Raw genomic sequence first — 27,563 nt, forward strand, 5'->3', positions numbered from 1 at the left:
CGGATCATTTGTTTTTGAGTAATCACTGAAAATTCGAGAAAAATACGTTTAAAGATAAAATGATCCTTTTCACTGTTACCGAGCGGCTGCTATTTAAATTGCTATTACTCAAAATCTATTTGAGATATCGATTTGAAATTTTAATATGTTATTTTTCAAGATGTAATCTACCGAAATATGAACAAAAACAAAAACCGATTTTTTTTGAAATTTCACACTAGATGTGCCCCTTAAGAACGAAATAACTTGTATATAATATGGGGATGAAATTGATGAAATATATTAGATATTATCTGTTAGAATTTTTATTATTTTGAGTAAAGTTTTATGTTCAATAAAGGGTTCAGTGCTTAGTAGCAATGAAGTAACGCTCTGGTGTTAAGAAAAATGTGGAACGATTTATCATAAAATGCTAAAAATATGTTCAATAACTCTTGGAAATTTGCTTAAAATATGAAATATTTGCTTATGAAATAATTACTCCTTCTTTCAGAAAAATATTTATACATACTAAAACATGAAAAACTATTTTCCAAGTCTAAAATTCAGCGAAAAATGGTTAAATAACGCATTAAAAAATCAATAAACGGTGAATATGGCGTCACTTTCAACATGATATGATGGCTAATAAAAAGTAAAGCGTATGAAAAAAACTGCGTGAACTAAGTAGAAAGTAATAAATGCAATGCAACAACAATAAAAATTTTAAAAATTGCTTTTATGATACTTCAACGAATGAAAAATAAGTAGGTGCTCGCGATTGTAGCCAAATGTGCAGATGTGAGCAAAGTTTGCGAGTCGACGCAAAGGTGCATATATGCCATTATATATTCCATACTATATATAGAGTATAGTAGAGTATAGTAACCATAGCACATATAACAACGTTGCACATATCGATTTCGAAGGGATCAAATTTATTGCACACAATAAAAGCAATGAAAACCGAGCATACTTAGAAAACACACACACAGTCACATACATCAGAGTGTGAGTACGAGATGTGGAGCGCGCGATACTGCAAGTGACACACATACATATACACACATGTGAGCAGAGCCGAAGGCACGCAGTAAAGGATAATAAATGAGTAGCGCAACATTAGTGGGCAGGTAAAAATAAAATAAATCACGTTTCTAGGTCAATTCGGGTGCCGTAACTGAACTGCAGTGCAGTGAGAACATAAAAACCTCACCAATACACACACACATACACAAGCAAATGTGCGCAATATGCATGAACACAAGTGAGTGTATGTGTGTGTTTTAGAGGTGTGCATGGAAATGCAATCATGTGCAAGTGCGTTTAATCGCATGCGAGCATCTGTTAGAGTATTTTTTTGACTTAACACAGCAGATCTTCATACATACATACACAGAATGGATTGCACACAGTTAATATATACTAGGGCTATAAAATTTGCTAGTAAAAGTAGCAATAAATACTATTTGCGCACTAAATATTGTTGTTTTTGTAATATACGTGCTGACGTCACGCCGTATTGAAGCAAAAACAACAACAAAAAACTAAAACCCAAACCAATTGCAACCGAAAATAATGCACGTCTAATCAACAGGAATTTATGCTGACTTTTGCTATTACTTGTTTTTCCACGTTGTTGTTGTTCTTATTGTTGTGACTGTTGTTGTATTGCTTTGAGTATTTTGCGTTGTTGCTGCTGCTACTCACCGCTTGCCACTCTTATAACCACTGGAAAGTGCTAATCGCACAACAAATCACGTTCACTGCTCAAATCAGGTTTTTAGTACACACAGCATCACGGGGCAAGGCTTGGAAAATTTTCATTTTTTTTTTTTTTTTGTTAAAAAACAAAGCAAAGCAGGTGAAATGCATTCTTAACAATAAGTGATCTTTTATTAAAAAAAAAATTGTGTGTCTCTGTAAGCCACCGTAATTAACGTTGAATGCAGCGCTGCTGCCAAAATCGCCGCTTGCGATCGCTCTGGAAGGTGTGAGCGTTTTGTTGAATGATCAACATATTCACCACGATTTGTATGCTACTACAGCTAGAATACAACACAGCGCGCTCTTATGGCACGCACACACACACAGACACCCACACAGCCGCATTTTATGCTCAGCTTAGTTAGCAGCGGCATACTGGAAGTACATAAGCGAGCGCTGATCGTTGGATTTGATAAAAATAAGAAAATAATAATTTTTTGGAATAAAAAATTAGAAAAAAAATTTAAAATGTAAAAACAAATACTAAAATATAATTTTATGCTTTTCTTGGAAAAATAATCAAAAGTGAGCACGTTGAAGGCAGATCTTCCTTTTTTATTACTCCGTACGAAGCATTTTAATCTAGAGCTACAACTTGCTTATGAAATTAATATTTTTGTCTCATATAAGAACTATATTACTTATTAAATTTGTAGTTGTTGCCTTATAATCTACTTTAAAAGAAAAAAAAAATTAAAAAAATTATAAAAAATATAGCATGCGATTTTTTATGAAAAAAAATATAGCATGAGATTTTTAGCTGCTGAAAATATAATTAACTTTTTTTTGTAAATTAATGTCTACATGAAACTTTAAAAATATAAATTTGTTAATTTTTAGCAAACAGTAGCAGAATTCAGTGGCTTTGCAACAAAAATATTTGTGTCATTACCGCGTAGACACGTCTCATCCACAAACTGTGCGCTTATACACAGATAGATATGTAACTGAAAAGCTTATACACACAGACATACAAACAAACAGAGTTAAGTATGTAAGCTTAATGACCGCTAGCCGACTGACCTCCACTCAGTGTGCTTTGGCATTACGCATTTCCAGCGCAAACGAGATCAGACTCTGGCAACAACAACAGCAACAACAATAGCGTAAAGAACACAAGCCAACGCAAGACAAAAACAAATATGAAGAAATCAAATAAAATAAGATAAAAAATAAATAAATAAGTGAGCGAGCGCAATAGTTGACCGCCAGCAGTCAGCGTCTTTGAAAATGTCTACAAAAGCGTACAAAAACAACAACAAAGCAGCTATCAACATAAATATTTGCGCGTTCACGCACCCGCTGCAGCTGCACGGGCATGCGAGATTCCAGCTCTGAGATTTGAGCTCTTTGGCTGCGTGCCCTCTGCAGCACAACGCGCCGCCGCCGCTGCTGTTGCTGCCACTGCTGTTGCCATTGTCTTTGTACAAACAGCAAAGTCAAAAGGCAAACACAACAGCAATAACATTAAGTGGGCACTGGCCGACGCACACACGCTGATATTTTGATTTCTCACTTATCCAACTCCACTTCCAAGTTGCTTTCTTGTTTTGCTTATCTCGGCCGTTGTGTTTGTGGAAGTGCCTACTTTGCGTTTATGTGTTTTTGTTTTTGTTTTTTTTTTTGTTATTTTTCCAAAATATGTAAACAAATGGCTGTGAATCGATACGAATTGAATTGACTTTAAACTGACAGCGGCTTGTCAGCACGGTAGACTTCGTTGCACAATTCTCAACACACAAACACACCAGCCAATGTTTATAGAAGCACTCACACACACCTACATATGTAGCTGATTGTACACACATACACGCACACACGCTCATTAATAAACATTAAGTGTGTATGTGCGCGCTTCCAATCAGAAATTGAACGGAAACCAAATTGATATTCAATAAAATCGTAACTTGATACATAAATAAATATTTATTTCCCAAGCTCTCACAGATTTACTTATAAATTTACGTCTGTCCATATGTATATATATAGAGTTGTGCATACATTCAAGCTTACACTTTAATACGCAAATGACTTTAGTGCTGTCTTATCAGCTTCAGCAACCTCGCAGCTTGAAAACATATAGCAGACGAATAAAATCTCAAATGCCACTTGACCTTACATGGTTACATAAGCTTGTTTTTCTGTTCAAATATTTCCAAATTTCATAATTTGATAAGCTCATTTGGAAAACAAGGTTAACGTTGAGAAATTAATATTAATAGACAGATTCAAAGTACTTATACATATATACAGTTGAACTTCCCTAACTCAAAACGCCATAATTCACACAAAAACTTCGAGTTGGAGAGGCTTCGAGTTATAGAAGGCAATTTGTATGAATTTTGATCAATTCAAGAGTTCGAGATATGTATGTATATATTAAAAAAATAAAAATAAATAATAATAAATGATCAAATCAGTTGTGATGTGGAAGAAATCTTCCACTCAGTGTAAGCACAGAAACATTTGTATCGAAAAAAAGCAAATTAATTATGTGGATAAGTACCAAGAATAAATGAATATTTACAATAATCAAATACTGAATACATTCCTCTAATATTTTTTAAATATTCTCTGACTTTTGTTTACTCAAGGTGTCTTAAATTGGCCACAATCGAGGTAATTTATTTGTGGAATATTTTCTGTACAATTATTGTATATACTATTTACTTTAAATTTCGATTTTCTCTCAAAAATGTCAGCAGCGAGTAGTTGATATTTCAATTCTAACTATTTATTGTACTAACTTACTATATTCCAAGTGAGCACCTTAAAGGGCTATACCAGTGTAACCCATGAAAAATTAGACCATTTTCGTGAATTTTTCTTTTCAGAAAGTACTCGATCGAATGTTTCGAAATTTTTTTGGAGATAATAAGGTATATTTTCAGCAATATTTTAATTTTTTTTAACAAAAATATTGAAAAATAACGGAGTTATGTGCTGTCTTCGGAGTTGCCAAAAAAAAAATTGCCCTACTGCTGACATGAATCCGGCCAAATGAGTAGCTGAATCAAAAAAAAAAAATTCAAAAAGGTCATTAAAGTTGAATATATTCCCAATACAATGCCCTACGATTATTGAAAAATATCAAAAATTAAAAAATGGCGTAGTTTTGAAACCAAAATCGTTTTTTAGGTAAAAAATGGTCTTTTTTAAGGCAGTAGTCTGCTTTAGAAGCCGAAAAAAGCGTTCTATAGCCTCTGGAACTTTAACTATTAATAGCCAATATTCTTGGATTGTTTTGGAAGAGATTTAAAACAAAACAAAAAAATCGATATTTTGAAGCCAGTAAAGCGGACTACTGCCTTAATGCCAAATTGACAATTTTCAAAAAATCATAAAATCGTTAGTCATTGTATAGTATATATATTCGAGAATACTCAGTTAAGTTTTTGAAGACGATCGGTCAATTTCTCGTTTAGTTATGCTGTCAGCAGTTTTGAGAAATGTCGTTTCGAGATAAACGCGTTTAAAGTTTCGACTATAGCGGCTTCTACGTGCGTGCGGTCGCTCTTTAGAACGCTGCCGTTCAAAAACTATTCAAGATGAGAACTTTAACGCTTTCATAGGATATTTTTGAAAGTATAAACTATCGAATAAGCAAAAAATAAAAAAATCGATATTTTGAAAATGTCACACTGGTATAGCAAATGTATTAAAAAAAAACAGATATAAAATAGTGTCTGATGGTATCGAGAGGAATATATTGGCCGGTTTATCCTTTTCTGATACAAGGAATTTGAATTTCGCTAAATGAAAAGTAGATGAAAATATTGACCGATTTCAGCCATTTGAGCTCATGAAATTCAGTTGTAAGTGAATTAGGTAGACATAAAATTTCAACTGATATGTTATGAGTCAACAGTTAACTCGAGTAAGCTCTGATTTTCGATTGATTCGTCGCTCTCTCTCTCTCTAATTATGACTTTTGCACAAAATTTTATGAAGTCCTGAACATTTATTTCTACATCAAAGTCGAGGGTTAGTCATTGTTTTACTTCTACTTTATGAATTTACAAGTGACATAAGTCCTTTATTTTTATTTAAATTATTTTATTTTCAATATCCAAAAACTTCATTAGCCAAATTCAATATTAAACATTTATAATATTTATATCTCCTCAAAAAGTTAGTTATTTCTGCAGAAAATATAAATATTGTCAGCTTTTTAACAAAACTCTTGACCAATAATGACTAATTTGACATTGTACAAAGGCAGCCACAACAGCTTTCGGCTTATTAACCCTTGTGTTGGTCAAGCAATTGAAAGAAAATGTATAACAACCACAAACAAATTGCAGCAACAAAAATTATAAAACAATAATTTCGCAAATTTACATACAAACTCGCACGAAAATCTCAACTCACAACAACAAGAAATTGCAAGCTCCAACAACAACAATGCCAACAAACAACAATTCCAACAGCCAGCAATTGCAAAACACATCAAATTATGGCAACTCGCCGCCACTGACCACTCTTCTATGTCCACACATGTGTGTGTTGCAGAGAAAAAGTTTATGAAAAGCGAATTATGAAATATTTGAGAAAAGCCAAAACAATGGCAGAAACCACACACAATAATGACATAATTGCTGGAAACTACAACCAAACCGACTTTCGTTTGGAAACTTGAAGCGAATGAAATGCGGTGTGAAAATCGTTTGCGGAGAAGTGGAGTTGAAGTCCACAAAATAAAAACAAATATAATACAAAGTTCAACATACGCAATGGCATGTGTGCGTCTCGTTTTTGTGTAAACGTTTCTAAAAATAAGCGGATCTAGTGTTTTACGCATATTTATTTGCGCTTATGTAAGTTGTTGTGATTTTGCATGCTTATAAATAGTAAGTAGCCAGTTCGTAAACGGCTAATTCGTTGCAGCAAAAAGCGCATGTGTTGTAAACATTTACACAATACTCAATTTTGGAAATAAGTTCAGTGAAGGAAAACTCGGTCGAAAGTTTTTTATTTGATAAAGTTAATCATAGACGAAGTTATCTTAAAAATATTTGTCTGTTTGTGGATATTAATAAGCTGGGAACAGTAGACCAGTTCTTCGTTTGAAGGTTTCAAAAGTTGCTGTCTAGAAATCACTTTCTCATGGAAGAGAAACAATATATATTTCTTTTTTTTTCAAATAAATCTTAATAAAAATTTGTATTTGCTTTTGAGAAATAAAAATCGAGTCAATGTTAAATGGATTTCAACAATTTGAGGTCCTCCAGTCAACGAAAATAATTAGAAATTTAATGTAATGGGAAAATATTTAGAACGATACTTTAACCAACTCTTACATAGTATGTATAATAAACAATCAACTTATTATTGTTGTTTCAACGAGTCAACACGAGCTTAAAATCATCGTTAGAAGACAGTTGAAATACATATTCACATATTGTGGAACCAGCATATAACCCAAAAACAATTACAGAGAAACCTCTCCCAACAGACATCTCTTTTAAACGGACACCTCGCTTGAGCGGATATTTTTTCATGCACCAAGTTAAATTTTTAGAACAAATGACCCTTTATTAGGTGGACACCTCTCTTTGGCGAACAAAAATCGCTCGACGGTGAGTATCCTTCCAAGAGACTGTATGCGTTTCTAGATCTAATGAAGAATCACTTTTGTCAAAGCTGAACTAAGTAGATCAAAATTTGCTATATTTTTTCCAACATAAGATCTTGAACTCTGGACGATTACAAAATTCGATAAAGAGAGTATTTTAAAGACTTATAGTTCAAACAGTCAAAAACGTTCCGTCCGCCTGGCGACAACCCGTATCAACCAAAATTTGTCAAAAGTTATGCTCGTAGAAGCAAAGAAAGAATGAGAAATTAATGTTGCCATTGCTCAATTTGTCAGGATTGTTTTTCACAAATTTAGCTTGTCAAATTTGTTTTTTTTTCATAATATAAAATATCGAAACTCATATAAAAAATTAAAGGTAGTCTAACAATTTATAAATAATTGTATTCCACTGTGATTTTGAGATAATTTAGATACAAAATATCGGTACTGGCAACCATACGTTGTGAGAGACTCGAGAGTGAGAAGCGGCCGACTCGTCTTTACAGGAAAAATCCGAATGACTAGAATGCCTACGGTAGAAGCGGGCGGCAGAAGTGGTGATGACTGTTCGTTTATATTGAAGTCTCGTAAGATAGGCCGCATCGGCTCTCTCCGTCAACGGGTTTACGTCGTTCACTGTTTGAACTATTATACTAAGGATCTTTAAGGAGAATTTGGAAAAGTCTTAGTTCACTTGTTGTTTCGAAGTGATTTCCAATATGTAGAAAAAGCGCTTAGAGTCAAGCGAAAGAATTTCTTAAAATATGAAACGAGTTAAATTAGTTCAATAATCCTTTCAGTTAACCTTCTTTAATTTTACTTGATTTTGAAAATTCCTAACCACTTCGATCTACTAAATTACTAAGCCTCCCAGCATCCAACTTAAAACCGATTTATATAAACGAGCACTTACACTCATTCGACTTATTTTGCAGCTTGTTCGTTGGTTTTATTGCACTAAATACGCTTTTTATAATATATATAAACAGCCATACAATCCAATATACATACAGACGTACACCAGTATGTACTCAGCCGTAATCGCAATTCATTCTCTCACCAAACAACCGACGGACGAAATTGTTAATAATGATAAATGATAGCATTTTACGGATTTTAGTTTTAGTTTCATTTGCAACACATTTCGGCAAAGGATTACTTAAATGTACATATATATATATATATATATATATATATATAGATATATATTGTTATAAATATATATTTGTTATATATAAGTACATATATATATCTATACTTATGCTCCACTGAAGATTTATGGATTTTTAAGTAGTTATTGTCATTTGTTTTGGCTTGTTTTTGTAGGCTTTTGCTTTTTGTGTTTGACTTGCTGCTTGCTGTACGTTGTTGTTGTTGCCTTAGTGGTGCCGTTAATCTTCAGCAAACACACGCACAATTTTCTCAGCGCAATCGTACAGTATAAAATCTGTTGTTTGTATCGTCTGTTCGCACATTGTTTTCGCATAAAACACACACACATACACACACTGCAATACTTAGAAACATACTTGGACTACACTTAGGGCCATTATTAAAACAAATGAATGAATGAATGAGCGAATGAATGATTGTGTCTTGTGGTTGCAGAAATGCCTTCTTTGTTGAATTTTCTTGTGTTTTTGTTTTTGCTTTAGGGCCTGCAATGCTTTTTGTGTGGTTAGGTGGAGAATTCATAATTAACTTGTAATTGCTTTGTAGAAGAGTCTTTGCAAAGTTCACAGATAATTTTATGTACTTATGTGTTTTAGATTTTCGTTTTTCATTATTTATATAGAGTGCTCATTTTTTACAGACTTCCATCTGTAAGCTGTACTGATAAGTTTTCTGATAAGACTATGTGATCAAATTTGATCTGAACTTTTTAGAATAGCATATCAGTATCGGCTTTAAAATAGTTTAATTTTCTATACGGATAAGCAAATTCATGATTTGGGCGGACTTTCTAAGATTTTTTTATATTTTTTTTTAATTTGGTCCCAATGACCTTTGACTTCTCTAGCGAACTTCTAAATCTAGCCACAATTGACTCATCACTTGTGCTTCAAGGCTAATAACTTTGTTTTTGAACTAGAAAAATGCACAAGTAGTCATAGAAAACCAGAAGAGTTGACTAAGATCAAAGATTTTTATACGAATATACAAAGGCTTTTGGCAAAAATCTAAGAAAATATGGTCCGAGCTCGAACGGTGACGCAAAATATGTTCAAAAAGGTGATCAAATTAGTTTTCTAATAAATTCTGAACCAACTTAATGAATAATAATTCACTCTTAATTCTCTTGGAGAACTCACCTTTTTTGCGCATTCATTATCCAACTTGACGAACCAATGAATGACTGTTTGACTTTGTGACGGCGCCGAGAGGAAAAGCGATGATATGTTTATCGCAGCAAATGCAGTAGAAATTTTGAAATTTTCCGCAGATATATATAGGCTTATTGATTTTTTTCTTTTGGCGTCTGAAATTGATACTTTCACAACTCTACTTTACCACCCACGCTCGTCGCTGACTAATGGGCGCGTGGCAGTGTTTATTGTAATCTTTTCTTATTTTATTTGTTTAAAGTATGAATTACACGTTGTAAGGATAATCCCTTAATACTTTGGTACTCCCCAACCGCTGTTTCGGTTTTGGGGTTGTTGACGCTGGGAACTTTTTTACGCTGACGCGTTGACAGGCAACGAAACCTGCTGGTTTTTATTGTTTTAACTGATTTCTCTTTGAACTTTTGATTCGGTTTTATTTCATGATTTTTTTTTCTTCTTTTTTTCCAATTCACTTATATGCAGTTTTTCGTTTGATGGTTTGATTTTGCTTCACCTGTTCGAAGAATTTACTTGATTTTTTGGTTATTTCAACACACATTAACTAGCTGTATTGTTTTTGTGATACCTGAAAATCTTTGCTAAAATGAATTGTAATACAATAGAGGTTAATAAAGCACAATTTCACTAAAAAATCCCCATTCATGCTTTGGAAAAGTTCCAAAAATTGTCTACATAAATAATCTGTTGTGTATCGCCATTAAAAAAATTTCGGATTTTTCACAGGAAGTTAAAAATAGTTAACTAGATTATAAAATTTTTTTATTAAATTAATTGACTTCAATAATTGTTTTTAACATATTCGAAACTTTAGTATTAAGAGACATATTTCTTATTTTATGCGAGTGCCAATAGAATGCTCAACTGGTCTAAAATTTCCAAAAAGATTTAAATGACTCTTGTAACATTACTGATTTGAAATAAGAGATGCATTAAATCTGTTTTTGCCATTTCGATATACTTTGGTTGATGTAGACCTATTTCATATTTTAAGCGCGTGCCATTAGAATGCTTAACTGGTATAAAATTTCAAAAACGATTTTGAGTGACGCTTCTAACTTTTTTTCAGTGAATCAAATGGTACATTTTTGGTTTTTTATTTAAAGAGATTTTGACAGCATTATATATGAAATACCCAAAATATATCCAACTGTTAAAAAAAATCAAATTTGATCAAAGATGCATTATTGAATATTAGCTTTTCATTGACAAAATATGAAAAAGTTTCTAAAATATGCTGAAGAATGTTCAAAATTACTTGGTTCTGTAATTCTATATACTTTCCTAAGAAAAAATATTTTAATACAAATTTTTGTGGTTTCCAAAACCTGGCTGGGGAGCACAATGGGCCTAATAATGGCCTAAGTGCGGCCGCTTGCCGTCAGGCTCTCTTTGCTTCCCTTTTCAACCAAAACCTGGCTTGCTATTGGAAAATATTTCACCTAAACAAGCTTTAAATGTCTTTCGAAAAGTAAACTAATATGAATTTCCGTGTGATTTGTGAAATTTGATTTCAAAAAGTTCAATTTCATAAAACTCAATACAATTTTGTTCAATTATTTCTCACACAAAAAACACAAAGCTAGTGGAAAAGCTTATAGTTTTTGTAATTGTACAAATATTTCGTTTATCTAAGAGGCTTTTTTGTTTCATTATTTGATTATAACGCCAATTTCATTTCACCTAACTACAGCCTAAAACATTTGTGGCGAATTGCTTTCTTTCTACTTATTTTGGTAGTTTTCGGTGAGCGCCGCATTTTTCATGGCAAAGGGATTAGTGTCACGTTAAGCGGCTTTCCAATTTCATTTCGAAAAATCGCTTTACTGTTTAGCGCTGGCATGAGAAAGAAATTTCTGCACATTAAGGCACATCATCAGCTGTTGTAATATTTTAATTGAACATTAAATGCCATACAAATAAAAAAAATATTCTTGGCAGTTGTACAACAATTCTACAACAAAGGCAGCACATTTCAAAAACTTTTTTTTTTAGCTAGTTCTACGTTTGTTTAGTAAATCGCACACTTTTCAGTTTGCAACGCACATTTTTCACCAATTTTATTCTCGCTTTTAATTTCACATAAAATTCCGCTTTTCATGTTTTCTTCCAAATATTTTTATTTACACACTGTTTGACCTCTCATCCACGCCCTTTTGGCAGTTTTGTTAACAATTCTCGCAATTCTTTTCGTTGCCGAACACACTTTGGCACGTGACTCACTCACTCGACGGCAATGTCACATGTGACAGTGCTACTACTGTTAGCATTGCGGCTGCCGCCTGCTTGTCTAACTGTTTTTTAATTTTACATTTCCATTTTCAACACTTCACCAGCCAACTAGTCTGGCAATGGCTTGGCGACCCCGCTGCTTTTCGGAGGTGAGCACTTTTGCACCTTTTGCTCCGCACCAGATTAGGTCACAACACAGCACACACGTGCTTGAGCACGGCAAGGACTAGTTTTGTGGACAAAAAAACACAATTTAAATTGATTAATATTCAGTATGATTTCAATCACTATATCGCAGATTAAAAAAAAAAAATTCACTGTTCAACTGTAAAAATTCCACATCTTATTTGCTCACCAAATTAATTTCACTTTTGTTTTTTAATTTAATTATATTTTTTAAATTTACAACATCCTTATTAGCTGATTTAGTTTATTTCAAGCGCGCGCGCCCGTGTCTGTCCTACTCTGATGTCTCTGTTGGCTGCGTCTGTGTCCGTCTCCGTCTGTTTTGTGTGCTCCAGCGCGTTTGGTCACAATCCACAAAATTTTCGTGGCACAGACGGGCGCCACAGCAGCACCGTGCTCGTAGAGTGCTCAAAGTACTCAAAAAATAACGGGAGCATAACGTTAGCAAACGTCAGTTGGCGGAGCGACAGTTCGGCAGCTCTTTCACTTGAGTTTTGCTGTTGGAAGCTTTGCAGTTGTCTAACAAAATCCAAAAACGACCGACAATCGCCTTTCGTGCTGGCGACGTGCTCTTCGGGAATTTCGTTTGAGTTTGTAGAAGTTTTAGCGTAGCGGAGTTTCGTAAGTTATTGGGAGCTACAGTGGCTACGTGAATTCTACATTTTAACTTATATTGAGGCATTGGCGAAATATATGCCAACATATTTATTTAATCTGAAGTTTATACATCCAAAACCTGGTTTATGGAAAACTGAATAGTCGGGGTAGTGAAGAGAGCCCAAAGTCTTTACAGTGCCTTTACTTTATTTTTCATAAAAGCTCTCTTTTCTATTGTAGGCTTTCAGCTCCTACTTCTTATAGTCCCATCTAAGCTTGACTCTTTCCATTTCCGTCTTTTTGTTCTAACCTCATCCTCACATCCCATCTTGTCGGGATATCTCACATGTTTCATAAACCTTGAATATAACAACCAAATACCCCGAATTATCTCCTAAAGTTGGAAGATCTTCTTAACGGAAATCTGTTCCCTTGGGAACTAGATTTGAAACTGCAAATGAGATCATTATATCGTTCAACTTTTTCGAAGTTTCAATACTATCTGTAGAGAGTAATGTTGGAACGGTTTTTGTAAGCTCGAGACATTTTGAAGAAAGTGTGGACAAATCTATTACTTGGATCTAAACTTGGAACTCAGTTTTGAATAAACTAGTTCTGGTTAAAAGGTCAGTATTGAATGGTGCTCTCATGGAACTCAAACTGACTGAGTTCGGAAACAGCTGATGGAGTTCGGACATAACTAAAAGTAGTGCCTAGTAGAAAAAAGAGTGGACTCGTTTAAGGATAACCGTCAATGAAAAATTTGGAGTAGCACGAGCAACTAAGTGGACGCTATGAAAACAGTGAGTGCCACAACATGGGAGAGCGGTGAAAAATGAGCGAAATTCGAAAAGCCTGCAAAAGACGTGAGCTATCAAAGCTGTCGATGGCATGTGGAGCGAGTGTGTTTGACAAAGGAGCTGTCAAAAGCGCTTCTATGTTTGTGTATATTTCGGGATTTTGTTTACAGAATCTGCACAGAAACAACACCCAGCTGAGTGCAGAGTTGCCGCAGCACACGCTGCAAATCGATGGAGACCGGAGGAGGGGGAGCGCCAACACAGGCACTGGCAGATTGCTGATTGCTGTGTGCTAGCTGTGTTGAGCGGAGGGGTGCGCGTGCGGGGCGATGCCAAAGGACATGCGTTCGTGCAAGTTGACACTTAAAGTGGCTGTTACATGCGGATACGAAGTACAAGCAAAAGGAAAACTTGTGTGTAACAAATATACACACGCGCGTTGACATGCTGTGGACTGCTATGTTGTTTCGACTGCTCAAGTTGAAACCGACTCAACATGTTTCCTTGGTCACAAAGCCTGTAATATGATTTTGCACTCTGCAGCCACAGCCACTAAGAGTTGCTGCTTTTGGCACTGTTAGCGCTTGTTCTTGGCGCTGGCATGTCTTGCTGTTTTTGCATTTTCCAGCGGCTGAAATTGACGGCTGTCTGTGCCTTTGTGCGCTCGCTGCTAGCGCCTGCCAAACTGGAAAATTTTCCGAAAATTTCAAACCTGTGCACGCGCGCGGGTGTGGTCAGCAATACGCCTCACATACATAACGACTGGCGCATATATACAAACATACATAGATATATATATATGTATGTGCGACGCTACCTAACTAGCTACATACGTATAGAGTAGGCGCTTTGTAGCCGTTTGCAGTTTTTAGCCAGTTTCAGCTGGTTGTTGTTGCTTTTTTCTTTTTCGTATTTCATTAAATTTTTTTTTTTTTTGGTTTGCGCTCACTTGCTACAGCGCGCCAACTTCTCTCCGTGCAAACCGGAGTCGCGGTGAGCGCTATTGCGTGCCAAAGGTATTTGCAGACTTCGCTGTGTAGAATTTTTCCTCGCTGTTTGGTCCCCCACCGCTTGCGCGTTGTTGCTGCTGCTTTTCCAATACCTTACTATACAGGCTACATACAGGCGCGCGCACACATACACACACACGCGAAAATCTATGCATTTTTTAGTGTAAAATATTAAGGCGGCACATGTGCATAATTAAAGGCACGCCAACCAACTAGACGCCTGCAATTCTACGGTGGAATCACACAAAGAACACGATTTACAGCGTTTTTTAACTGCTTACTGCGCTCGATAATGATTTACGAGACTTTTTCGTGTTGGAAACGCCAACTTTTTCACGCCACACAGCGATACACAACAGATTTTCCCACCCTTAAGCGCCACCAAGCGCACACACACACAAGTCACGGCGCTAGTTCCGATTGTTGACATTTTTAATTGCTTTTGCTTATTTATTTCATTACCTTCACGTTTCACACACAAACGCGAGACTCACGTACACTTGAAGTTGTTTTTGAAAATTTTCACCACTTTTGTGCGAGCGATTTGCTAGCGCATTTGATGCCTTAGAGCTGGCGACTTCACTTCGATTTGCTTTTGACTGAAAGCACACACACACTCACACATACACGCGCGCACTGTATATCGGGTTAATGATTTTAGTGGTTGTGGCGCTGTTGGTGAATAGCTGTGGTAGTGGTGGTGTTGGTGTTGCTGCTGACTGTGGCAAGCATAGAATTTTCCGACGGCCTGTGTATCTATCAGACAGTGTAGCGCACACGCTTTGATTAACCGAACACGTTCGCTTGACGGGCACAACAACTGAGTACTAAATTGCGGAGCGTCAGGCAATCGCACAGCAACCAGCGCTGGAAAGTCGAAAGCTAAGCGAGACAACAGCGAGCGCACAACTGCACAAGCAGCGCGACCTGTCGAACAGCGTGCAGCCGCTCAGCAGCGCACTTGCAGTCTAACAACAGAGCGGCGGCGAGTCAGAGAGCGCGAGCAATGGCAGCAATTGCGCATAAGCGGCGCTGCTCAGCGCTCAAGCCAGCAGTCACAAATAGCATCATGTAATAAACGGAGTCATGAGAATATTGGAAATTTCTGGTCCAAGCAGGTTGGCTGAGTGCGCGACTCACTGGAAGACAACGCGCGCTCTCAGTACTGTCTCTTCGTTCGTTTCATATGCTTTGAATTCTTCACATTACAGCAGTGGCTGCTGCGCATGCGCAACGCTACGGATCTTCATTCCGGCCAGCAGCAGAGGACAACTTCGTTATCTTGTTTGTCTTCAATAATGCCACAGTTGGACAGTTTGTGCCACTCAGGTGCAACTGCTTCTTATATTTGTCGCGCTCTCTCTCTCACTCTCTTTGTCGCTCATTATCAGTGCATCCTTTGCTGTCTAACGCGCTCTATATCTAACCTGTTGTTGTTTGTGTGTGGTAACAGCGTTTGTTTGATGTTTTGGTTTTGTGGCAGCTCAGCTCAGCTTCTCGAAACCGGCCTGAACCCTTTAACAATTGAATTGACCGTTGGTGCTTGTTTTGCTTATGAATACAATAAAACAACAAGCATACCCGTTCACCACGCGCATAGTTGCACAAATACCGAGTTTGAAGTGTGTACACTGTGAGAAATTTGACTAGAATTTTAGGCTTTAAAAGAGATTCGTGTTCTTTGTTAGTCAGCAGAGGGCAAAGTAAAGACTTATTTTGAGAGAGATTGTAGTTTTTTCTTTAATTTCTTCCTATCCTTTTGATTCCCCATTTGAAGTAGCAAACTTTCCTCTGAAACAGTTCTCTGTGCGTTCGAAGTAAAGGTTCTTTGAAATAGCTTAGATCGCTCGTCCGATTTTCGCAGTTTCTCAAACTCAGCGAGTATTTAACACAATGCCAGCTCGTGATAATAGAGTTAAGAGGGGACTTTATACATTTTAGAAAGCTGAAGTTTATGACTTTTTCAATGAACCTGATTTTTCGAACCTTTCCAAAAATGGAACCAATCACTTTCGCTACATAATTCGGAGTTCAGCCCTGACATCGATGTGCTGTAAACTGGGTTAGTGCTCTCGACCGCCATGGAGACGTATCGATTTCAATACCTCTTAAGACCTTGTTGACCTTGATAGCGTTCCCACGTTAGTCGGGTCCACGTAGTAGGAAGTGATCTGAATTTTTAATTGTCCAAGACTGTCAACACGGCATAATTTCTCAAATTTTTCTAAAGAATATTCTCTATCTCTAGAACAATAACAAATATGACTCTATGGCTGGCATCCTTTTCCGATTAGCCGAAATTCTCGCAGAATACACTTTGAATGAAAAGAAAGGTATATCAAACAGATGTGCCTTTTTCGCAGACAGTCAGTCAGGTGTATTATCTCAGTGTAATCTCGTTTCTTATCGAAACACTGTTCTATAACATACCAACAACATATACCTTGACACCTGTACATACATATTTATGTCATTACATGCTCATCATAACATCTATATATAGAGTACATATGTACATATATATACATTTAAATACGTTATCGATCTGATCTGCTGAAGCCCTTCTTATTTACCAGCCTTACCACTTAAGCGTCTTCTTCCGCTGCTTGGGCTTCAGCTGATACTTTATGCAGTTTGTGTTATTGTTGTTGTTGTTCCTAGCTTTACAGTGGTTCTACAAGCTGCCGCTGCTGAAATGCTTGTCTTCAATGCGCCACATGACTTCCTGCTTTTTGTTGATATTTCGTTTTCGCAGCACTCACTCAACAACTGCAGGTTCTTTTGCTCTTCATTCATCGCAAGAGACGCGCTTGTGTTAGTTTATTTCTGTGTGGGTCTGTGTGCGCGTGTGAAACCTATTATGTACTTTAAAGTTGGCCCTAAACTTCGCCATCAAACACAAGTTCGACATATATATTCTTTTGGTTTGTTTGTTGTAATGCTGGTACATGAAACCAGTTTCTTTGTTGTTGTGTTACTTTGGACTTCTCAAGAGTTTGGCGCTTATGCTTGGCATTTATGCTACATTCTTATGGTGTGTTTGTTGTTGTTTTTCAGTTTTTGGTAAGAAACCAACCAAGTTTTATGCTGTGAGCTGAACTTGTTCTGTCTGAGCAGAAGCTTTTCTGTGTCAAATGGTTGGATGTAAGTATGTTTGCATGCTGAGGCAAAGGTATTTCTAGTACATAAGTGCTTACATATATATATAGGTATATATATGCGAATGCATTGCTGCACCGGTCACTTCGAAAAATGCATTTTTTATTATTGTACTTTATGCTAAGCATATACATACATACATACATATGCAAATACATATTGACAGCAAGTATATGGCAGCTCCAGCTCTGTCTGCTCACTGTTGTGGAAAATCGTAAGTGTGTGCTAACTGCATTTTTACAATACTCATTTGTGCATCATTTTTCTTCGTTTTTATTGTAATTTATTGCGAGTGATTTGCTGCTGCTGCCTCTGCTCAGCAGCTCACACACACAGGCATACATGCATACAAATATGTAAATATTTTGACATTTGTTTATTATAATCGGAAAAAGCGCATAAAACATGTGATTACTGACAACAACAACAAACAACAACAACAATCAGCTATAGTTGTCTCGCTGCATCAACATCAGCAATGCACGCATCGCTTCAATCGCAATTTCAACCACAACTCAAACATCATCAGCAGCAAAAGCAGCAAACTTTCGGTGGCTCACCATTGTTTTTTCGCCGCCGTCGCTGCTGCTGCTGCTTTAGTAATTTGTTGTAGTTGTAATTAATTACATGAAAAATTATGTTTTTAAACTCTTTTGACAGCTCAAAGGTTTATAATCGTTTTGACTGCCTTTTGCATTTGTTGTTGCTGCTGCTGCCTGTATGGTAGACTTTGTTGTTGTTGTTGTTGTGACGGCGGTTTTCCGCAGTTGTACACATATTTGTATTTGTACCCCGTCGGCGCGTTGATGCGATAAATTGAATAAAGTGTTAATAAATAAATAGTTTTTTCAAAAATTACTTCATTTTGTTGCATTTGTTGTCGGTTTGGCTGTCGACAATAATTTAAATACATATATTGTTGTAACCGCACTATACTAATAAAAATGAATTATCTTGCTTGATTATCGAATTTATTATTGACTTGCTGATTTAAATGTTCAAATTAATTAATACAGAGTGGATTGATTGATGATTTGTACAGTATTGGAATGGCATATATGTATGTATATAGGTTTATAGATATTTTATTAAAATATTATGTTATATTTAAAACAAATGCTTAATTTTTCGCATTCTCTGTCTTACTGAGTATTATAAGAATGATCTATATAGGTAAGGTTAGGTTAATCTGACAGGCAGTGAACCACACATAGACCGATTTTGTCCATTTGCGGTACCATATGGAGTGCTGTCACGCAGTCAATGTAAAGTAGTCATCATTTCGGATGCGCTTGATGCGAATTTTAAAAGTTGGTGTGGCTTCACTAACGAAATATCTTCCATATTATCGTACTGTGAAACCCCAAAGTGCTGAAGCGGTTGCTTTGACACTGCCGGACAAGCACACAAGAGATGTTCCATTGTTCCTATGCTACCTGCGCTTGACATTTTCGGCATTATTCGCTTTCTGTCAGCCCCATTTTGTAGGCGTGCGTAGCCCCAAGACTGTGACCAGTGAGTATGCCGATCATGTTACTACATATTCTTCTATCTACCGCTTTACACATAACTTTTGCGGTTTTGCATCCTGGTAGATCCTTCCAGCGCGCCTTGAACTTTCTTAACAAGTTCCTGTATTGATGATCATATAGGCAGTGCATGGGTTTACCTACGTCGATCACTCTTTCAGATCACAGTTTTACGCCTCTCTTGGAAATTTCGTCCACTACTGTGGCCTGACACCCAGTAGAATTGGAGTCGATTGTTTCTGGGGATATCCGCCACTGCTGCCCTGCTACCCAAGACGCTTTTGGCCGATACGCAAAAAGAGGATATTGCCTTGATTGACGCCTGACTATCTACGTATATGTTCATTCTAGAGTAGCCTGGTGGTGCTTTCAAGAATAGCTCATGACAGTACATCCCCGCGGCCACTCCGTCCTCCATTTTCAAGCCATCTGCAAATATATTATTTTAATGTGTTGCGTGCGGCTGCCATACCCTTACGCCAGCCATCTCTTTCCAGGTTTACTTTGAATCTTCTCTCCCATTTGAACAGCGGGGTCTAGTAGTCGATGCTTGTTATGTTGCCATTTCCCATTGAGCTATGACCAAAGGTTCTGTGCGTAAATTCTCCTGCTGCCATTAGTCGTTCCGCCATTTTTGCCGCGCTATTTTCAGCAAAGAAATCTATAGGTGGCAGATGTAGTATTAGTTCAAGGGCAGCCGTTGGAGTAGTTCTTAGTGTTCCCGTTATGCAAAGCGCAGCGAGCCGCTTAACTCTTTCCATTGATCTTTAGAACTAGGGATTAAAATATATAATTTTCAGTTATGTCTGTCTATGGGTCGACTGAAAGTTTTTACCGATTTGTTGCTCTTGAGCGCAATACGCTTATGTAATGATCTTCCCACTTTTCGATACCATTTTGGAAAAACAATTTCTTCAATAATTTTGAGAATAGGAAATGGTCTAGGAGGGACAGATCTTGAGCAATTCCGAGCCTTGTTCTTACAATTTTGTAAGTATTTTTCTTTATATGTAACTCGCTGCCTTAGTAGCTAGATCTATTTGAGATCGACTTGAAATCAATTACATATGGGAACAAATCGGTTAAAATAATATCCACTATTTTCCCATAGCTTGCAACGAATAACAAAAATTGTATGAGGTCATACTAAATTTATATCTGCGAAGCGCGTTACAAGAATAGATTTATTAAACCCATCAAACCTTTCAACCAAAAAGTAGGAAATTTGGAGCAGATAATGAATGAAGATCACACCGCATTACGAATAAACTATTTAATTGCCTTTGAGCCATTGATACACTTTCCCCAATATTTTTCATGCCTAATTGCTTTTACTTTTCGGCGTTCCCAAGCAGATTAAAGTGCCGCAGCGAACCGGTTTTCCGAGAACGACATTTTCGATAAACATAAATCTATGCTTTCTTAGCAGCAAACAAAACAAGCATTTAGAACAGATTAGTGATTTCTTCTTTCAATACAACGCAGTTAAAGGGCATTTTTCCATTTATACAACCCGCCTACCGCAACGTTTCCCATCGGGGAAACCGTGTTATTATCTAGCGGCGATGCTTTCATTGCTATTTCCTGCTGCGCTTTGTTACAATTTCCTTTTTCTCACTTTTCCTGTTGGTTGATGGTTGCGCAACAAACCATCATCAATAATAATTGCAGACAAATCGATTTGTTGCCACGAGGAAGTGATGCGTGCGCACATCCTGAGTGCGAGCGAAATTCATTATTTTTATCAATCACAGGTAAATGCCACAAGGGAAAGTGCGCATAGTACCAACAACAACTAGAAATGTGCGAGAACGTTTTTACCTCAATCAATGGGTGGCACAAAGAACGCGAAGGCAAAACCTGAGAATTGATTTTTTTGCCGCGCGCACACATCAGAGCGACTGCGCATGTGCAACGTCGTTGCTACATTTCCCACGGCAATGCGGTGAGCGGCTTTGAACCGTACGCGCTAGACAGATAAAAACTACTTAAGTGTGTAGGGAACGCATGTAAGCAAGTAAATCTCGCATGCTCGTCGGTTTTTTGCTGTTGTTGTGCGCTGCTGTAGCGGCGAACGTATGACGCGAACAGGTAGACAGGCTATTAACGCTTCGTCATTAAATTCCCATGATGCACCGAAAGGTCCGTAGCAACGCCGTGACGCTTGGCTTGCAGTTTCCCTAAGCTCTATGAGACCGCGCGCATCTTAGTTGGCAGTTAGTCACTAATTAAGCGGCATTAAGTAAGAACTCAAACATTTAATTAGTTGGCAATTAAGAATCCGCTTTGATCGACGAGGAGACGACGACTTGTGCAATGAGTTTACGACTATTGAGTATTTACAACCAAGCACCAGCCTTGCAGTCTCGTCGTTTGAGCGTGAGCGCAGAATTCTCAGGGCGCGCTGCAAAGCCATTAAAATTTATGAACAGGTAGACAGGTACTCCAGCGCTCGTCACGCTTCGCACCGCTGGAAGGTGCAACAAAAAATCGCGAACAGCTTCCAAAGGCGAGTGCGAAAATCTGTAAAGGGCGACATGAGTACTCGGTGTCTCCTGCTGCATAGAGACTGCGCAATAGCAGTTTCGAAAATGAACTGCGAAAACTCGAGGTAATTGAAGTCGTACGTGCCACACAGGACGAAGGCGGCGCTCTCGTTGTGAGCGCGTACTCCTTGCCGTCCACTAACTGTACAAGAGAGACACTATAACTCTCTCTCGCATTCCAACTCCTCGGCTTGCTCTACTTAACGAAACTGTCTACTGTGTCTATTGCTGCGGGGCCGCCTGCCAACTGAACGAAGCATCCACCTTTGTTGCCATTGTTTCGGTTTGCAATTTAACGCTCATTAAAAATTCAAAGCGGGTTCGTTTGCAGTACAATTAAAGTGTAAGGGTAGCAAAACATTAGCTTACGAGCAGTAAACAAAGGTATTTCGATATTGCGATACACCATACCGCCCGCACAGACACACACACGCACATATGTATATAGAGTCTAGTGTACGTTTTTAGACACAAAGGGGCCTTGGGCTTATACTCGTACGTAGCGCCATGTGTGTATAAGATAATTGACCAGTCGTCGCATACAAAGGCAGGGGTTTGTGCAAATAGTAATTTAATATTTAGCAGCTCTGAGGGGGAATTTGCGAATATAAAAATAAACAACTGAAACAATCGATGTCGCAATTATATAAAGCGATTTGTCGTATTTTTTAAGGAACATTAAAGCGGTTGTAGAATAATATTTGTTATTTAAAATTGGCAGGAATTTTGTAAGCCTCCACATATTTGTGTTATGATTGTTGCCACCTTTTTGGAAAATTAATTTTGAAGAAATTGAATCGTTAAATTACAATTAAGCTCAATGCTGAATATATCTTTAAGACGTATTATCAACAATTTCAAGGAATATGGGTAGTTAAAGTGGAAAGATGGTTTCTATTTTACCCTTATGGGTATCAAACTTCAGTTTTACGCTGTATTTTTTTTTTATTAAGCTGACAGCTATGGCAATTAAAAAGAATTTTTAATAATATTTTGGTCACCGAAGCCGTATTATCGAATATTTTAATGAATTTTTGACATATTTTTTAATAATATTTGACATTTTTTGTCTAAAAAGTGTTGAAACACTTTAATCCACAAACATTTAAAATTTGTTGCCGTGGAATTTATATATAAAAATTATAATTAGGGTTTATAGATATGATTGAAGTACACTTTTTGTCAGTCCAAGTTTTACCAAATTCAATCAACCGTAACAAGTCGACCATATCGAATCGAATGGGCGAGTTTCATAATAAAAAAATATATATATAATTCATATATGATGAACTAAACAGGCAATAATCAATTTAGTTCTATTGTCATTTAAGACTTTACAAGTTCTTTTTCAGAGCATTACTGAATCTACGAGATTCATTAACTTTTAGTTTTGATGTAGTATTCACTTCAGAAGTTCTGATTTGACATACAGACAACTCTGTTCAAAAAAATGTTTAAATCAAAATCTCCTCAAGTACTTTCCCGAATATTTCATTAAACTCTTAACACATTTATTTTATTTAGTTTGATTTTTTTCGATGGGTGGCCACTCTATACTGCAGCTGTCTATATTAAAACTTATTACTTGTCTGTAGATTTATAGTGCTAACTCTTTTTCAAAATATGAATAAAAACGCCTTCAAAATACAATATTTCTCTAATTGTTCGTGTATTTCTACTCTACTTCCTTAGTAACCAAAGTTAGACCTATATTTCGCAAGCAGTTTGAGGTCTCGAAGAAGGTATAGTCGTTAACACAAATCTCTTAAAGGCATAAATCTATTCTAGTAGTCAAAATATTACTATCGGCAAAGTAATTTTGAAATATTGACGATATATACAAAGCAATCTTCCCATTCAAAGTTCGAAAGGTACATTTTCGAGCTCTGCAAATTGAAAGAAATAAATTTCAAAACGATTATTATTATATCCGATTACTATTGGTGCTGGGTTAATGCTCTGCTTCTACTCGATTCGATTTTAATGAGTTTTAATGGAACTTATTTCGCAATAAAAATTATTTATTATATTTTTTACCAAACAGTATTGAAAAAGTATCCTTAACCCTTTCATGACATTTTTGTGCCTATAAGCAACAACCTGTAACTAATGAACAAGGATACATAGGACTTTGAAATTTTTATCACTTCATATTTGAGTTAAGACTAATATATATCTGTCCTAAAAAAATATTAGCTCCGCCAATTTTAAATTCGGGCATGAGAGGGTTAAGAGTTTCTGAGTATAAAATGTAAATCAACAGTATGTTGCTTCTTCCATATCCAAAACTATGGCAATAATTGGCGAATAAGATTCAGCTATTTTCACCGATTTTAAAATTATAAATGAAATAATTACTGCAAAATTACAAAATGCCATAGCTTAAAGCACGCACCGTCATTTAGCGCATCAACGTTTTGAAGTGTTCGCCACTGCGCTGTAAATACACTAACTAAATTTATAATCACTGATGTGCAGTTATACCTTGGCAGCATTGCAAGCGCGTAGGTTGTGCATACTTATTTGCGTTTTATGAGCACTAATTAACGAGCTTTCTATATATACCTTATACTATATGTAGGCACTACACACTTTATCGGAATATTGAAAGCGAGGCGCACCGGTTGGTAGCGATATTCATATACGCGTTGCTGGCAAACGCAAGCTTTGTTGCTATTGCTGTTATTATTTTTACTTATAAACGTTGTTGTAGTTGTTGTTGTTGCTTTTCGGTTTGTTGTTTTGTTGTATGCGCGCTTGTCACATCTTTGTAATGAGTTAATGTACAAGGATTAGAGCGTGTTGATGCAATAATGATGTACGAGCATTATAATTATACGCTTCACACGTTTGCCAAGCATGGCGTTAAATAGTTTCACAATGTTGCACCAACACCAACACGCGCACACGCGCTCACACACATGTAAATGGAATTACATATGTATATATATATGTGCGCAAATATGGCAAGGATGTATGTTAGTGGTAAGTGGCAAGTGGCAAGTCGGCGCCGGCACATTGCCATTCACCGCAGCGAAGCGCGTGAATTAATTCTACATAACGGTACATGTCGGATTGTTGTTGTAGCTGGCGCGCTTTCAATAGGCGTCGCCCGCTTGTTGGCGTGGCGCTGCAGGGGGGCGGGGCGGTTGGCAGTCTGTTAGCAGCGTTTGTGCTGCCATTTGAACGCTGAATGTTGCCACTTGCAGTTGCTGGTTTTTCTTCACGGCAACGCGGCGTAGGTAGCGCGCGCGCTAATAAATATGAATATGTAGGTATTTAAAACACGTGTTGTTGTCAACGCGCCACTAAATGAGTTTTACTAATTTGACTGTGTGTGGTTGTGGGTGTGTTTACACCTGAGAATAACGCCAGCGCCACTAAGGCTTTCACAAGGCAGTAGCATGAGCCTCCGCCATACATACACACACATATATCTAAACTGACATTGCGCTTCCCGCCTGTCTGCGCTTCAGATCTCTGGGTGATAAGGCAAAAAATAAATTAAGATTTACGACACTCCCTCCCAGTGGCACTAATTCCCATACCACATTTGCCGCCGCCACAGCTCATATTTGCGTTAGGCACTTACTAGCGCCCCGCTCCGCCTCGCAAACGTGTGCGAAAAATTTTCTCCTCCATTAGTATTTCTAATTTTAGTTTGGCACATGCACACGCACCTACGCCACTGCCACTGCCGCTGCCTCTAACTTAGCGCTTCACTTAGTTCTCTTCGCATTCGCGGCTAACTGACTGTCTGACTAACGCACTTAGTTGAGCCGGGAAGTTGCTGCGACTCCGGAAGCGGGGAGGCCTCCGCAGTTAGGCTTTCAGCTGTGCGCACAGACACACTCACTTACTATATATCCACATATATGAATATTAACAGCACAAATACGTGCACTTTATAAATATAATATCACTGTGTGTCAAGCGTGTGTGTATGTCGATGCGTTTGTGTGCCAGGCGGAGGTTATCCAAACTCGTGTAGGCGTGTTATACTCGCAGCAGCGTATGTACGTTGCAACTCTCACATGGCTTGTATTAAATGAGCTCCATTACGGGCGTAGGTGGCACACACAAATACCCGGGCCCATGGCTCAGCAGTGAAAATCGCTTATTAAACTACAAACTGTAATAATTCAGGCAGCTATTGGGACTACAGGTACACACTAGTAAGCGGATCATGGCTGATGTGTGTTTACCAGCGGTTCGGTGTGTATAACAAGGTAATGTTATTAAAACCTCTCAGCTATCGGCGCAAAATTAATTTTAAAATAAATTTCTACACAAGTGTGTGAGTAAAATAGAGTAAAGCGTGGTATTATTAACAATAATATTAAATTCGCTGAATGAAATGAAGCTTACAATGAAATAGATTTGGAAATGTTCGTAGCTCTTATGTATTAGAGGGATTGGTGGGATGGCAGCACGTGCACTGGTGGTTCGCTACTAATTTGATATATAACTAGTATGAATTTCCTTCTCAAATGATGATGAGATAGATGGGTGTGTGTTAAATAAATGACTTGAACGTTAACACCATTTGACTATCGATTAAGCTAATTTATCTGGAGTCTGAAAGAAGTTCTTCGAAATACATAAAAGATATTTTTGATACATCAGTATATTTTTAATTTAATATATTCATAGAAAATAATAAAATTACCTGGAAAATAAATAAATTAAATAGAGTAATGTGAAAAGAATTATTGCATCATAAGGCTATTCGATCGTTGGTACCCCATGCCTTTATTGCTGGGTTAAGTTGTCTTCTTGTTTATACTAGATCTTCTGCTGGACAAAATATGTCATATTGTTCTCAGCTACTGAGCTGTAAATCGTAGAAAGGTGCATTAACTTGTATGTATTAACAGTCTCAAGAGAGCTGACACCTCATTGAAACCACTTATGATTCTCTAGTACTTCTGTGATTGGTTGTTGAAGTACATTCCTTAAAATATATTATCTCTTCTCTTCCCTGGCTTATCAATATACCATATAGGCCTTTAGGAAAAAAGCTTCCAAAAAGATATTCTTCTATTCCATCCAATTCTAAATATGGCGTCTTACTTATCTTACATTTTTATTTTTATTCCCAAAATGCTTCCAAAATTTTTTTTCCTCTCAGATTTAAAGTTTATTCTTAACAATGTTCATTATCGATTTTAGGTTAAATGGTTATATACCTTTTTTTGGATCGAAAAATTCGAAAAAATGGTTATGTTAAATTTTCGAAATGTATACTTTTAAAAATATCCTCCAATAATATATCCAACAAAGACCAGAATCAAAGTTATAGGTCTTTATAGCGCGCCTGAATAAATAATTTAATTCACGAAAAATGTGCAGTTGAAACATTGAGCTCGATTATCTCGAAATTTTATTTTTTGAAAACGGCCTTAACAGTGAGCAAGATTTCTCGAAAGCCATTTTACCGATTGTTCTGTAATTTTCAGATGCTGTTCATATTAACTAGTCATTGTTCGTGAACGAAAGAAATTTAATTTGAGAAAAAAATAATATTTTTTTTTTTTGGTTGGAAAACTAATTTTTGGGAATATCAAAAATCGACATTTTTGAAAAAGTGTACCCAATTTTCGTTTATAATTTTTTAATGCAAATCCCTTCGTTCACGAACGAAAAAATACTACAAACTGGCAGTTTTTTGTTCGTTCATGTATTTCAGATAAGCTGTTCTTCTGTGTAAAAACGGGGCGTTGCCGAATATGGGCCATGGACGTCACAATTCTCCGAATATTCTAATACACTTATTTCTACAAATAAGTCAAAATATGTACAACTTGACATTAGGAAAGTCGTTTGGAAATATAT

At 36.8% G+C, this 27,563-nt stretch overlaps 1 protein-coding gene across 12 annotated transcripts in view; it reads right to left on the reverse strand.

Annotated features, from left to right (window-relative positions):
- Positions 1 to 15,332, reverse strand: part of LOC105213057 (protein turtle) — a 110,962-nt gene extending 95,630 nt beyond the window's left edge. For 7 of the 12 annotated variants that reach the window (XM_054228105.1, XM_054228104.1, XM_011185590.3 and 4 more), the window contains exons 1-2: positions 14,957 to 15,332; positions 9,637 to 10,250 (exon numbers count right to left, since the gene is read on the reverse strand). The gene's annotated coding sequence lies outside the window, so the exon portion shown is untranslated. The remainder of the gene's footprint in view (positions 1 to 9,636; positions 10,251 to 14,956) is intronic. The other 5 variants (XM_054228107.1, XM_011185591.3, XM_054228102.1 and 2 more) reach the window with 4 other exon arrangements.
- Positions 15,333 to 27,563: the final 12,231 nt, after the last annotated feature.

Source organism: Zeugodacus cucurbitae, chromosome 3 (assembly GCF_028554725.1).
Source record: "Zeugodacus cucurbitae isolate PBARC_wt_2022May chromosome 3, idZeuCucr1.2, whole genome shotgun sequence".
NCBI lineage: Eukaryota > Metazoa > Arthropoda > Insecta > Diptera > Tephritidae > Zeugodacus > Zeugodacus cucurbitae.